This window comes from Cetorhinus maximus, chromosome 21 (genome assembly GCF_964194155.1).
Source record: "Cetorhinus maximus chromosome 21, sCetMax3.hap1.1, whole genome shotgun sequence".
NCBI classification, from domain to species: Eukaryota; Metazoa; Chordata; class Chondrichthyes; order Lamniformes; family Cetorhinidae; genus Cetorhinus; species Cetorhinus maximus.
In genome coordinates, this window is record NC_135899.1 from 2,770,224 (window position 1) to 2,784,260 (window position 14,037).

The window sequence follows — 14,037 nt, forward strand, 5'->3', positions numbered from 1 at the left end:
GCTCAACTCGTGGGGAGTAGGTGATTGAGTGTTGGGGCCATTGCGGTTCGAGATTCCAGTGGAATTGACTCCGGTAAATGAATAGTTGGATTTGAGGTTCCAATAGAATTGACTCCAGTGGACAAATAGTCGGCTTTGAGGTTCCAGTAGTGTTGAATTCGGTAGAGAGGGAGACAGATCAGGATACCTGCAAAACGGTGATTTGCAGGGGCACAGTGTATACTTCTGAGTCAAACTTCCAGCACTTGCTCTCCCTCAGAGCTCCCACCAGACAGACAGAAACCGGGGCAGCTTTTCAGCTTGCTTTTAACCCCTTCTTTGTATATTCCAAGTGGGAAGCAAATTCACAAATCTGCCTGGACATAGCTCACAGGATTTCTTGATGAGATGACGCCCATCTCCCATTATGTCCCATTGTCTCTACCAGAGGGAGCAATTAGTTTCTCAATGTCTTTAGAAGTACCTTGTCTGGCAACAGGGTGAGGTTCCATTAATTCTTAGGAAGTCACCTTGCTGCATTCCAGCCAGTGGCTTGTGTGCATTTTAAAAACTCAGGTCTTATTTATAAAGTCCAATATTTCCCTACACAGTTCAGTGTTTTTTCCTTCATTATCATGACACAACACTGAGCATTTTTTTGTATTATTTGTAATACATCCTGCATAAAAGCAGATGAGAGGAGACTTGGTGAGGAATTGGGGTTTGGGCCTTCAAATGGACAAGAGGCAGATCTCTAGCAGGACTCAGAACAGACAGCTTGCAATGTAGGATAAAAACACAAAAATGCTGGAAAAGCTCAGAGGTCTGGCAGCATCTGTGGGGAGATAGAAGCAGAGCTAATGACCAGAAAGGTTGACTCGATTAACTACTATGTGGGACCAGGGCAATAAACAGCTCCAGAGGACAGGGGAATCAACATTTCCTTGCCAATCCCAGCTTCTCCAGCCTAAACTTATAGCTAAAATCCCCTCTCCCTGGAGCCATTCTGGTAAATCTCTGCACCCTCACAAGGATCCTAGACAAGGCACCTGATTGTCAAGATCATCATGTTTTCACTGCTTTGGGTTAAATCAGTCTCCATTGACTTCAGGCAGAGGTGCCTTACTGGAGAACAGGGCCACCAAACAGTGTTTACACAGAGGTCACGTTTCTTCCCAGAGTGTAATGGTTAGACTGAAATAAAAACAGAAAATGCTAGAAATACTCAGCACATTTTTTCAGAGTTCCAGCATCTGCAGTATTCTGCTTTTCATGTACAAGTAATGCTGTTGTGCTTTGATAGAACTATTCAGACGTTAGTATGTATACTGAATAGAGTATAATCACTGTCACCAGTAACGATTATCACTTCAAATCACTTCAGAATTTGGGGAAAGCGGATAATGGTTAATTGAGTCCTTGTATCTCAAATTCCGACAGAGGCTGGGAATTCTGTGGAGAGTAACTCACTTCCTGACTGCCCAAATTCTTCCCACCATCTTCAAGGCACAAGTCAGGAGTGTGATGGAATACCCGCCACTTGCCTGGATGATTGCAGCCCCAACGATACTCGAGAAGCTTGACACCATCCAGGACAAAGCAACCCACTAGATTGACACCCCATCCACAAACATACACTCCCTCCACCACTGGCGCACAGTAGCAGCAGTGTGTACCATCTACAAGATGCACTGCAGCAACTCACCAACTCCTTAGACAGCACCTTCCAAACCCACGACTGCTACTATGTAGAAGGACAAGGGCAGGAGACACATGGGAACACCAGCACTGCCAAGCCACAAACCATCCTGACCTAGAAATATATCACCGTTCCTTCACCATCACTGGGTCAAAATCCTGGACCTCCCTCCCTAACAGCACCTTTACCATTGGAGAACTTCTAACGGTAAAAACCTCTGACCCGTGCCATGCTTTTTAGGCAGTTATTAAAGAGCACAGGCCTGTTTCTTAGGCAAAGTTAAAGCACACAATGTAAGAGCTCAGAAACACACATACACACCAGGCAGTTCAAAGGGCAGCCGGTAATGTAAGAGGTCGCCATCTCCAGTGATCCTTGGGAGCAGAGGCCCTCAGGCCTTATTTCTGTTGTGGCAGATCATTCACGTCCATTATAAACTTCTGTTTAGGCCACCAATAGATTTCCGTGTCCAGCCCTGCTCACCACAGAGAGAATGTAATATTCCTGGGGAGGGCGCAGAAATTGATCAGAATGGTTCTAGGGATGAGGGGATTTCAGCTACAAGGTTAGGCTCAAGAAGCTAAGATTGTTCTCCTTGGAGCAAAGGAGATTGAGGGGAGATTTGATAGAGGTGTGCAAGATTATGACAGATTTGGATAAGGTAGATAAAGAAAAGCTGTTCCCATTCGCTGATGGTACAAGGACTCGGGGGATCAGATTTAAAGTTTGGGCAAGAGATATTGAGGGGATTTGAGGAAGAACTTTTATTTTATGGGGCAAGTGGTAATGATCTGGAACTCTCAGCCTCCGATGGTGGTGGAAGTGGAGACCGATGAGTGGGTTCAAAATTAAATTGGATGTTTGCTTGAGGGAAATAAACTTTCAGGGCTACAGGTATGGCATGGGGAATAGGGCTGATTGGATTGCTCTACAGAGAGCTGGCATGGCCCTCTCCTATGTCATAACGTCTCTATGAATCAAGAACTGTGACAAGTGGGAGCAGCAGAGTAGAAATGCAGCGGTTATAGGATATTCCATAGTTAGGCTGACAGACAGACATGTTGTCCCACTTGGTGTGTAGCGTCCCTGGTGCCAGGGTAAAGGACGTCACTGAGAGGGTGCAGAATATTTCTCTTAATCCATTCATGGAATGTGGGTGTCACTGGCTAGGCATTAATTGCCCATCCCTAATTGCCCTTGAGAAGGTGGTGGTGAGCTGCCTTCTTGAACCACTGCAGTCCATTCTGCAGGGGGAAGGGAGTGAGCCAGAAGTTGCGGCACATGTTGGTACCAATGACACAGCGACGGCAGTTATTGAAATCCTACGGTCAGATTTTCAAGGGTTTGGGAGGAAGTTAAAACGTAGGACCTCGAAGATAGTAATCTCTAGACTACTGCCACTGCCACACACAAGACAGAGTAGAAATAGGAATAAAGGGAGGATCAATGCATGGTTTGAGGCATAGTGCATGAGGGAGAGCTTTTTCGGGGGTATTGAGGACCATTTCTGGGACAGGAGACAGCTATTCAAAAGAGACGTGCTGCACCACAACCGGCTGGATCCAATGTGGTCATAGGGCGATTCATCAGTGTGTTTGGGGAGGATTAAAACTAAATTGGCAGGAAAATGAGCAGCAGCATGTAAAACTGTAAAAGAGGAAAAAGGTGCATAAAGGAGCATAAAGGAGTGAGAGTGTTGGATTTTACAAGAGAAGGAAGTAGTACCAAATTAGGTAGAAGCAGACTAAGAAGGACTACGAGGAATACAAAGACAGGTTTATTATGCTACAAGCACAAACAGCCATGTGGGAATATGATGTAGTGGCAATAAAGGATGTGTGGCTGAAAGATGGAGAGGACAGGGCACTTAATGTTCAAGGATAGAAAAGATAGGGATTGACAAAAGGTAGGTGGAGTAGCAGGACTGATTGGAGAAGGCATCATAGATTTGGAAAGGGAGGGGGTAAGGACAGAATCCATTTAGCTAGAATTGAGAAGCATGAAAGCTACGTTTACACTACTAGGCCTCTTGTATAGGCCTCAAAATTGTGAGATGGCAGGATAAAGAAACAAATCTGCCGGAAAATCACACAGACGTGCAAAAACTACAGAGTAGTGATAGTGGGTGACGTTAATTATCCAAGTATTGATCGGGATAACGTCAGAGTAAACGGAAAGGAGGGGGAGGAATTTCTGCAATGTGTTCAGGAGACCTTCTTTGACCAGTATGTCCTTGGTCCAACTACGAAGGAGGCATTGCTGGATCTGGTGCTGGTGAATTAGGTGGACCAAGTGTCAGTGGGGGAACACTTGGGAAAGAGTGATCATCGTATCATAAAGTTTAGATTAGTAATGGAGAAGAGCAAGGAGCAATTTAAAGTAGAACTTCTAAGTTGGAAGAGGATTAACTTCGATGAGATGAGCAGGGATCTAGCCAGGATAAAATGGAACAAAAGACTGACAGGAAAAACTGTAAGGGAACACTGTGTGATCTTTAAGGAGATGTTTCAGATACAGATTAAATACATTACAAAAAGAGTGAAAGGTAGGAGAACCAAAGCCCCGGTTTCTTGGATGACAAGGGAGCTAGAGAATATGATGAAACAAAAGCTGAGGTTTTATGATGCGTGTCAGGTTAATTCTTCAAGTGGAAGTGAAGAGGAAAATAAGACTGGCAAAAAGAGAATTATCATCGGCCATCCCTCTATTTGAGGATGATGTCTTCTCAGAGTTGCGAACTTCTGCCATAGGTTTTCTTGTGACTGCGCAGGCCGATTCTAGACCCACAGATCTTTGGGCCCCTGGGGAAGGATGTCCCAGGAGAGAGAATATGAGAATAGAATGGCAGCTAACGTAAAAGAGATCCCAGAAACTTCTACTGGCATGTAAATAGTAAGTGGATAGTAAGAGAAGGGGGTGAGTCTTCTTCAAGAGAAAGAAGGTGATATAGTATATGCTTGGAGGCGTGGGCAAGGCTAGAACACTTAACAAGTACTTTCCATTGGTGTTTACCAAGGGAGAGGATGCTGGCAAAATATAGATAAAACGTGGATTGTAGAGGTAATTGATGAGCTGAGAATTGATTTGGAAGAATGTACTGGAAGGGCTGACTATGCTTATAGTGGATAAGTCACCTGGTCTGGATGGCTGGCATCTGAGGTTGCTAAGGGAAGTGGGAGTGAAGATAGAGGAAGGGCTTGCCTTATTCTTCCAATCTTCCTTAGATATGTGTGAGATGTCAGGGGATTGGAGAGGGGCAAATATGGCCCCATAATTCAAGAAAGGGTATAAGGACAGTCCAAGCAACTACAGGCCAGTCAGTTTAACATCAGCGGTGGGTAAGGTTTTAGAAACAATAAGTGGAAAGAAAATCAAAAGACATTTGGAGAGGTTTGAGTTAATTAAAGAGAGTCAGCACTGATTTGTAAAAGACAGATTGTGTTTGACTAATCTAACTGAATATTCTGGTGAAGTAACAGAGGAGGTTGAGGAAGAGAATGCCATTGATGTTGTCTATAAGGACTTTCAGAATATGCTTGACAAAGTACCACATAAAAAGAGGGTTAGCAAAACTGAGGCTCATGGATTCAGTGTCAGCTAGGTTTAAAAAATTGGCTTAAGGAAAGAAAACAACGAGTCATGGTAAATGATTGTTTATCAAACGGGGGGATGGTAGACAGTGATATCCCTTAAGAGTCGGAGCTAGGAATATTGGAATACAGAGTAAAATTACTAAATCTGCTGGTAATAACAAACTTGGAGTTGCGGCAAAAGGTGAGGATGATACCAATCAACTGCAACAGCACATAGATAGGCGAGCAGAATGAACAGACAAGTGGCAGTTGGAATCTAACACAGAGAAGCCTGAAATGATGCATTTCAGCAGAAGGGATAGGGAGACATAATATAGACTAAATAACACAGTTCTAAAGGGTGTGTTCTAACAGAACGTGGAAGTTTATGTGCATAGATCTTTGAATGCACCAGGGTACCTTGAGAGGGTATTTGGAAATGCATATAGGATCTAGGGCTTTGTATATTGAGGCATTGAGTACAAAAGTAAGTAAGTTACGCTGAAACTTTATAAAGCTTTGGTTAGGTCACATCTAGATTATTGCACTCAGTTTTGGTCACCACATGTTAGGGAGGATATGAGGGTCCTCGAGTGGGTGCAGAGGAGATTTGCCAGAATGGTCCCAGAGATGGGGGTTTTTAGGTACAAGGTTAGGTTGGAGAAGCTGAGATTGTTCTCCTTGGAGCAAAGGAGATTGAGGGGAGGTTTAATAGAGGTGCACAAGATTTGGACAGGTTTAGATAAGGTGGATAAAAAAAAGATGTTCCCATTAGCTGATGGCACGGGGACTGGAGGATACAGGTTCGGCTAAAGATTTAGGAAGAGATATGACAAAGAACTTTTTTACACGGCCAGTGGTAATGACCTGGAGCTCACTGCTGAAGAGATCATTGATTTCAAAAGGAAATTGGATAGGAACTTGAGGGAAATAAACTTACACAGCTACGGGTATAGAGCTGGGGAATGGGGCTGACTGGATAGCTATACAGTGAGCTGGTATGGACTCAACCCGCCGAATGGCCTCTTTCTGTGCCATAATGAATGGAGGACTGTATGCGGCTTGGTGTCAAATTTTGACTGATAATGCTCCTGTGAAGCATCTTGGGATATTTTACTACACTATGGACACTATATAAAAGCAAATCATTATTGTAGTTGTGCTTCCTACTCGATTGAGTGGGATTTTGGAGCTTGCAGTGAAGGAAGTTATTCTGTTTCCCCATCCCAGTGACACGAACGTCTAAGAGCAGATCAAGGGCTGTGCTGTCAGAGGTATTGTCATTTTGATGAGATGGGTCTCTCGGATCCCATGTATTATTTGGTCCAGCTGTCCGTAGTCAGTTTACTCATAACTGAAACGGTTGCCTATCCCAATTGCCTCCAAAGCCAAACTAGAAGGGGGCTATGCCATCAGAACAGGGAGGGCAGAAACCTTAGGAAGTAACATTGCCTGAACAACATGTGCTGTTATTAATCCACAAATAGGGCAATAATTTTTTTCAAATTGATTTCATGGGATGGGGGCGTCGCTGGCAAGGCCAGCATTTATTGCCCATCCCTAATTGCCCATGAGAAGGTGGTGGTGAGCTGCCTTCTTGAACCGCTGCAGTCCATGGGGTGTAGGTACACCCACAGTGCTGTTAGGGAAGGAGTTCCAGGATTTTGACCCAGCAACAGTGAAGGAACGGCTGATATATTTCTAAGTCAGGATGGTGAGTGACTTCGAGGGGAACTTGCAGGTGGTGGTGTTCCCATGTATCTGCTGCCCTTGTCTTTCTAGATGGTAGCGGTCGTGGGTTTGGAAGGTGCTGTTGAAGGAGCCTTGGTGAGTTCCTGCAGTGCATCTTGTAGATGGTACACACTGTTGGATTGGAACACGCTGCCACTGTTCGTCGGTGGTGGAGAGAGTGAATGGTTGTGGATATAGTGCCAATGAAGCGGGTTGCTTTGTCCTAGATGGTGTCAAACTTCTTGAGTGTTGTTGGGGCAGCACTCTTCCAGGCAAGTGGGAAATATTCCATCACACTTGTGACTTGTGCCTTGTAGATGGTGGACAGGCTTTGGGGAGTCAGGAGGTGAGTTACTCATCGCACGATTCCTAGACTCTGACCTACTCTTGTAGCCAAAGTATTTATATGGCTAGTCCAGTTCTGTTTCTGGTCAATGATAAGCCCCAGGATACTGATAGTTGGGGATTCAGTGATGGTAATGCCATTGAATGTCAAGGGGTGATGGTTGGATTCTCTCTTGTTGAAGATGGTCATTGTTTAGCACTTGTGTGGTACGAATGTTACTTGCCACTTGTCACCCCAAGCCTGGATATTGTCCAGGTCTTGCTGCGTTTGGACATGGACTGCTTCAGCAGACAACTGGCAGTTGTTAAGTCTCACCGCTCTCGAGTCACATTCGACTGTGTCCATGGACAATGCTGTTTGGCAAGCTATGTGGAAAGTTAACTTTGAAAACTCAGACACTTACTGTGAATGCGTTCACTTTTTAAACCATACACAAATTTGTGCCACAATGCTCTCTCCTGAAATTTTCCAAAATTATAATGAATGAACTGCTTTTTCAAAGCCACAATAGTCCCCAATACAACTGAGCAACTGGCTCCTTGTTCCAAAATAATAGCTTTCTGCAATCTCCAATGACTTGGGGCTTAGTAGTGGCAAGCAAATCATTCCTGAGCATTTCATACGCTTCTGGGCTTCAGTGAGAAATATCGCCCTTTTCCTTTCCTCCACTGATTAACAGTTCGATTATCAGGATCTTTAAGGATATTATTAGCAGTGGAAAAACATCTCTCGCACGCCATGTACTCACTAAAAGACTCTCGTTCATGGTTGTACTGTCCCAGTCGCCCAATAATACCTATGGATGCTGCCATCTTGAAAGGTCAGCTCACCCACGTGAACAAACAATCTTTTTTCCCAAGACTGGAATTTTAAGCCTATTTCTGAGCAAAATAAAACCTCACAGTTCCTCTGCTGGTTTGCTGGAAGCTTCACCAACTCAAATGTGCTTGGTTAGGGAAATCTATGATCCCATTCTTGTCGTAGGACTAAACATCGGTGCATACACATGGTGCGGAATTTTATGCCAGAAGAATTTTATGGTTCTGCTGAGGTCAATGGACTTTTTAATGGCTTGTTGCATTTTACGATCCCGTCCCTGCCATGATGTGGCTGTAGAATTCTGCCCATGGAGATCTAGTACCCAACTGAACTGGTTAATTCTGGTTTTGGCTTATATACCTGCAAATACAAATGGCCAAAAGAGAGTGCTATTACACTGCTATATATATTGAGATCTACAAATTTATTGGATAGTAAAATACAGAGTAAAATTTCAAAATTTGCCAATGACACCAAACTTGAAGGTGTGGAGAACTGTGAGGATGATATCAATCGACCACAACTGGACTTAGATAGGCTAGCAGATTGGGCAGAAAAGTGGCAGATTGAATTTGATACGGCAAAGTGTGAGGTTATGGATTTAGGCAGAAGGGATAGGTGGAGACAATTTAGACTTAATGGCACAGTTCTAAAGAAGGGCTTAGTGTTCATATGCATCATGAGCTAACCAGTCTCACTGAAACTCTGTCTCTCTCAGGTGGGCTACCAATCTTCATTCTCGAAGAACTCACCTTGGAATTCTCTCCCAAACATAGCTTCCACTTGGATGCCTTCAAGAAGGAGCCACCTCCAGGGTTTTAATCTTGCCTAACGATGATCCTTTCCCCTGGATCTTCAAGTACACTCAAGCTTCACCTTCCAAGCGCACTTTCAGGTCTTTGGCCATGCCAAGCAGAACACCGCTACTCCAAAGGCCCACAGAAAGGAGTCATGAACCTTCAGCTGCCTTCTCGGATCTTCTGGCTTCTCTCAAGCCCAGTTTGCTTCAAGTCTGCTCCCACAGTTTTCTCTTTGACCCGGAGCCAATTACTCGGCTCCTTCCTCTCAACTTTGTTCAACAGGATCTATTTCTCATCTCTGTCCTTGTCCTGTACCTAGGACTGTCTTCTTGGATCTGTTTCTGATCCCTGTCTTTGCCTAGGACCTTCTTCTAGTTCCTCCTCCCTGTCCCCCTCCCTGTGTCTTGCTCTGTGGGACACCTTCTCTGCAATGGTGCTCCTCTTCAGGTCTTTTGTCCTGTGGTTTTGCACCAGTTCACTTTTCTTCTTTCTTTTCTGTGCAAGTGTGCAGGGCAGGTTCCCGACTGAAGATTGTAAAAAAACTCAAACTGCACATGTGCAGCCAGCTCCTAGCCAGTGCATACGTGAAAACAATGAACTGCGCATGTGCAGCCATTCTCTGGCTGGGGCATGCGCAGGGACCCCGAGGCACACTCAGAATTGTAGTTCCCTGTAATGCAAAGACCCAGGGTAATGTTCTGGGGACCTGGGTTTAAATTCCATTTGAATTCAATAAAAGTCTGGTGATGAAACCATTGTCAATTGTCATAAAAACCCATCTGGTTCACTAATGTCCTCTAGGGAAGGAAATCTGCCGTCCTTACCTGGTCTGGCCTACATGTGACCCCAGACCCACAGCAATGTGGTTGACTCTTAAAATGCCCTCTGAAATGGCCTGGCAAGCCATTCAGTTGTATCAAACTCCTACGAAGTCTATAAGGAATGAAACCAGGTGGACCACTCAGTATCGACTTTGGCACTGGAAACGATAATGGCAAACTCAGCCAGTCGATCCTGCCAAGTCCTCCTCAATAACATCTGGGGGCTTGTGCCAAAATTGGGAGAAAATTGTCTCACAGGCTAGTCAAGCAACAGCCTGACATTGCCATACCCATGGAATTGTACCTGACAGATGATGTCCCAGACGCCACCATCACCATACCCGGGCATGTCCTGTCCCACCAACAGGACAGACCAGACAGAGGTGCAGCACAGTGGTTTACAGTCAAGAAGGAGTTGTCCTGAGAGTCCTCAACGTTAATTCTGGACCTCATGAAGACTCATGGCATTAGGTCAATCATGGGCAAGGAAACTTCCTGCTGATTGCCATGTACAGACACTCTTAGCTGATGAATCAGTGCTCCTCCATGTTGAACATCACTTGGAAGAACACTGAAGGTGGCTAGGACACCAAATGTACTCTGGGTGGGGGACTTCAATGTCCATCACCAAGAGTGGCTCGGCAGCACCACTACTGACCGAGCTGGCTGAGTTCTAAAGGACATAGCTGCTAGACTGGGTCTGCGACAGGTGGTGAGGGAACCAACAAGAGGAAAAATCATATTTGATCTCATCCTTATCAACCTGCCTGCCTTGGATGCATCTGTCCATGACAGTATCAGTTGGAGTGACCACCGCACAGTCATTTTAGAGTCAAAGTCCCGCCTTCACATTGAGGATAGCCCACCACATTGTGTTGTCTGACACTACCACCATGCCAAATGGAATAGATTTTGAACAGATCTAGCAACTCAAGTCTGGGTATCCATGAGGCGCTGTGGGCCATCAGCAGCAACAGAACTGTACTCATCCACAATCTATAACCTCATGGCCTGGCATATCCCCTACTCTACCATTACAACCAAGCCAGGGGATCAAACCTGGATCTATGAAGTGTGCAGGAGGGCATCCCAGGAGCAACACCAGGCATACCTAAAAATGAATGGTGCTGAACATTGTGCAATCATCAGTGAACATCCCCATTTCTGAACTTATGATAGAAGGAAGATCATTGGTGAAGCCGCTGAAGATTGTTGGGCCTAGGACACTACCCTGAGGAACTCCGACAGTGATGTCCTGGGCCTGAGATGATTGACCTCCAACAACCACAACCATCTTCTTTTATGCTAGGTATGACTCCAACCAGCAGAGAATTTTCCCCCTGATTCCCATTGACTCCAGTTTTGCTAGGGCTCCTTGATGCCACACTTGGTCAAATGCTGCCTTGATGTCAAGGGCGGTCACTCTCACCTCACCTCTGGCACCCAATTCTTTTGTCCATGTTTGAAACAAGACTGTAATGAGGTCAGGATCTGAGTGGCCCTGGCGGAACCCAAACTGGGCATCAATGAGCAGGTTATTGCTAAGCAAGTGCCATTTGATAGCACTGTTGATGACCCCTTCCATCACTTTACTGATGATCGAGAGTAGACTGATGGGGCGGTAATTGGCTGGGTTGGATTTGTCCTGTTGTTTATGTATAGGACATACCTGAGCAATTTTCCATATTGTGGGGTAGATGCCAATGTTGTAGCTGTACTGGAACAGTTTGGCTAGGGGCACGGCAAGTTCTGGAGCACAAGTCTTCAGTATTATTGCTGGAATGTTGCTAGGGTCCATAGCATTTGCAATATCCAGTGCCTTCAACCATTTCTTGATATCATGTGGAGTGAATTGAATCAGCTGAAGACTGGCATCTGTGATGCTGGGGATCTCAGGAGGAGACCGAAATAGATCATTCACCCGACACATCTGACTGAAGGTTGTTGGAAATGCAGCTGCTTTATCTTTTGCACTGACATGCTGGGCTTTGCCATCATTGAGGATGGGGTTATTTGTGGAGCCTCCTCCTCTGTGAGTTGTTTAATTGTCCACCACCATTCGCGACTGGATGTAGCAGTACTGCAGAGCTTAGATCTGATCCGTTGGTTGCAGAATCGCTTAGCTCTGTCTATCACATGCTGCTTTCACTGTTTGGCACGCAAGTAGATATGAGTTGTGGCTTCACCAGGCTGACGCCTCATTTTTTAGGTATGCCCAGTTTTAAGTTGCTAGAGCTGTTCAAAATCTAAAGGTAGCATGGTTTCAGTGCATGCAACAGAGTGGAGTATATCCTCAATGTGAAGAGGGAACTTCTTCCCCACAATTTAAGCTCGCAACTGATGCCTCTCCATATGGAATAGGTGCTGTGATCTCTCATGTGTTGGATAATGGTGAGGAGAGACTGATTGCTTTGTCTTCATGTGCCCTCAGTGCCAGTGAGTGAAATTACGCTTAGATAGAACATTAGAATATGAAGCATTGTCTTTAGTTTTTGAAGTAAGAAGATTTCATCAATACACTATGGTTGTAATTTCATAATCAAATCTGATCATAAGCCACTGATGCCTATATTGAATTGAAAGTCTCCAGTACCCACTTTAATGGTAGCTTGGATGCAGAGATGGGCTTTGATTTTGTCTGCTTATCTGTACAACATTGAATACAGACATGAAGGTCGTTGTAATGTCTAGATTACCCTCTCCATCAGAGGTAAAGCCCAACAGGGAAGATGCATTTTTCTTTTCACGCCTAGATGAGTTGAGCAGATGACATTGGTAGAACAACTCACAGGGACCTTGCGCTGGTAAGGAAATATCGCAAATGGGTGGCCAACATAGATACTGGATTTAGAAATCAAGCCATTTTATTTATACATAAGAATGAGTTGTCGTTTGATAAAGGTTGTGTTACATGGGGGGAGCCAGTGTTATAATTCCTGAAAGGAACAGATCACAGTTGCTATGTGATCAACACTTGGGGATGAGCTCAACAAAGGGTCCAGTGAACAGTTACCTTTTATAGCCAGGGTTAGATAAGGACATAGAGAACACAGTTAATCAGTGTTGCAGTAGAAAAGAAGCCACCAGCGGTACCTTTGCAACCTTGGACGGGATCTTCCAGCCCCTCCTCCATGGACTTTTGGCTGGCTCGGCACATCTGGCACAGCAGGATGCATCACGCCGGGACTGGAAAATCCTGGCCTATGGAAATGGCCAACTAGAGTGTAGCAGAGGCGGCACATAGATTTTGCAGAATTTGAAGGACAACAGCTATATGTTGTGATAGATGGCCATTCAAAGTAGGTATTTCTGATTAAATGAACAACAACTCCATAAATTCTCAATGTTTTCAGTAGTTTGTTTGCTGCTTATGACTTCCCAGGGGAAATTGTGTCTGATAACAGACCTCAGAAGTGTTCATAAAATTCGTGAGAATGAATGGGGTAAAATACACTAGAGACCCACTGCATCATCCTGCTTAAAATGGAGCAGCAGAACATACAGTAAAAATTGTTAAGCGTGTTCTTGTTAAACAAATGCTAGATACAAATTGGAAGAAACATCAGCTGTCATTACAAATTGTCGACTTTTTTTTTGTTTATTTACCATAACACAAATCACACTACTGCCTGCAGAACGCCAGATGAATTGTTTCTTAGAAGGCAGACTAGAGCAAGGTTTTTGTTGCTGAAGCCACATTCAGCACAGTCAGTAGAAGAGCAACAATCCAGGCAGAAAGAGAGTCTTGAGAGTAGAGGGAGGGAAAGAAGTCTGAAATTGAACCAGAAGGTTAAGATCATCAGAAGTGGCTGAAGTGGCTACCAGGAAGAGTCTTGAAATAACTCTAGAATATCCAGAAGGACCAAGGCAACAGATACATGGGAATACCACCAACTGGAAGTTCCCCGCCAATCCACATACCATCCTGACTTGGAAATATATCTCCATTCCTTCAGTGTCGCTGGTTCAAAATCCTGGAACTCCCCCCTAACAGCACTGTGGGTGTACCTACACCACATGGACTGCAGCGGTTCAAGAAGACAGTTCACCACAACCTTCTCAAGGGGAATTATGGATGGGCAATAAATGCTGGCATAGCCAGTGACGCCCACATCCCATGAGTGAATAAAAAAATACATGACCCTTGCACATATTTGGTCAAGATGTTTGGGAGTGAAAAGGTTAGGTTTGTTAATGTAGATTATGTTTTGCTTTCAAAGGTTGATAAAGAAGAAGGGTGTTGAGAAGAATCAGGTGAGCCTGATGAATT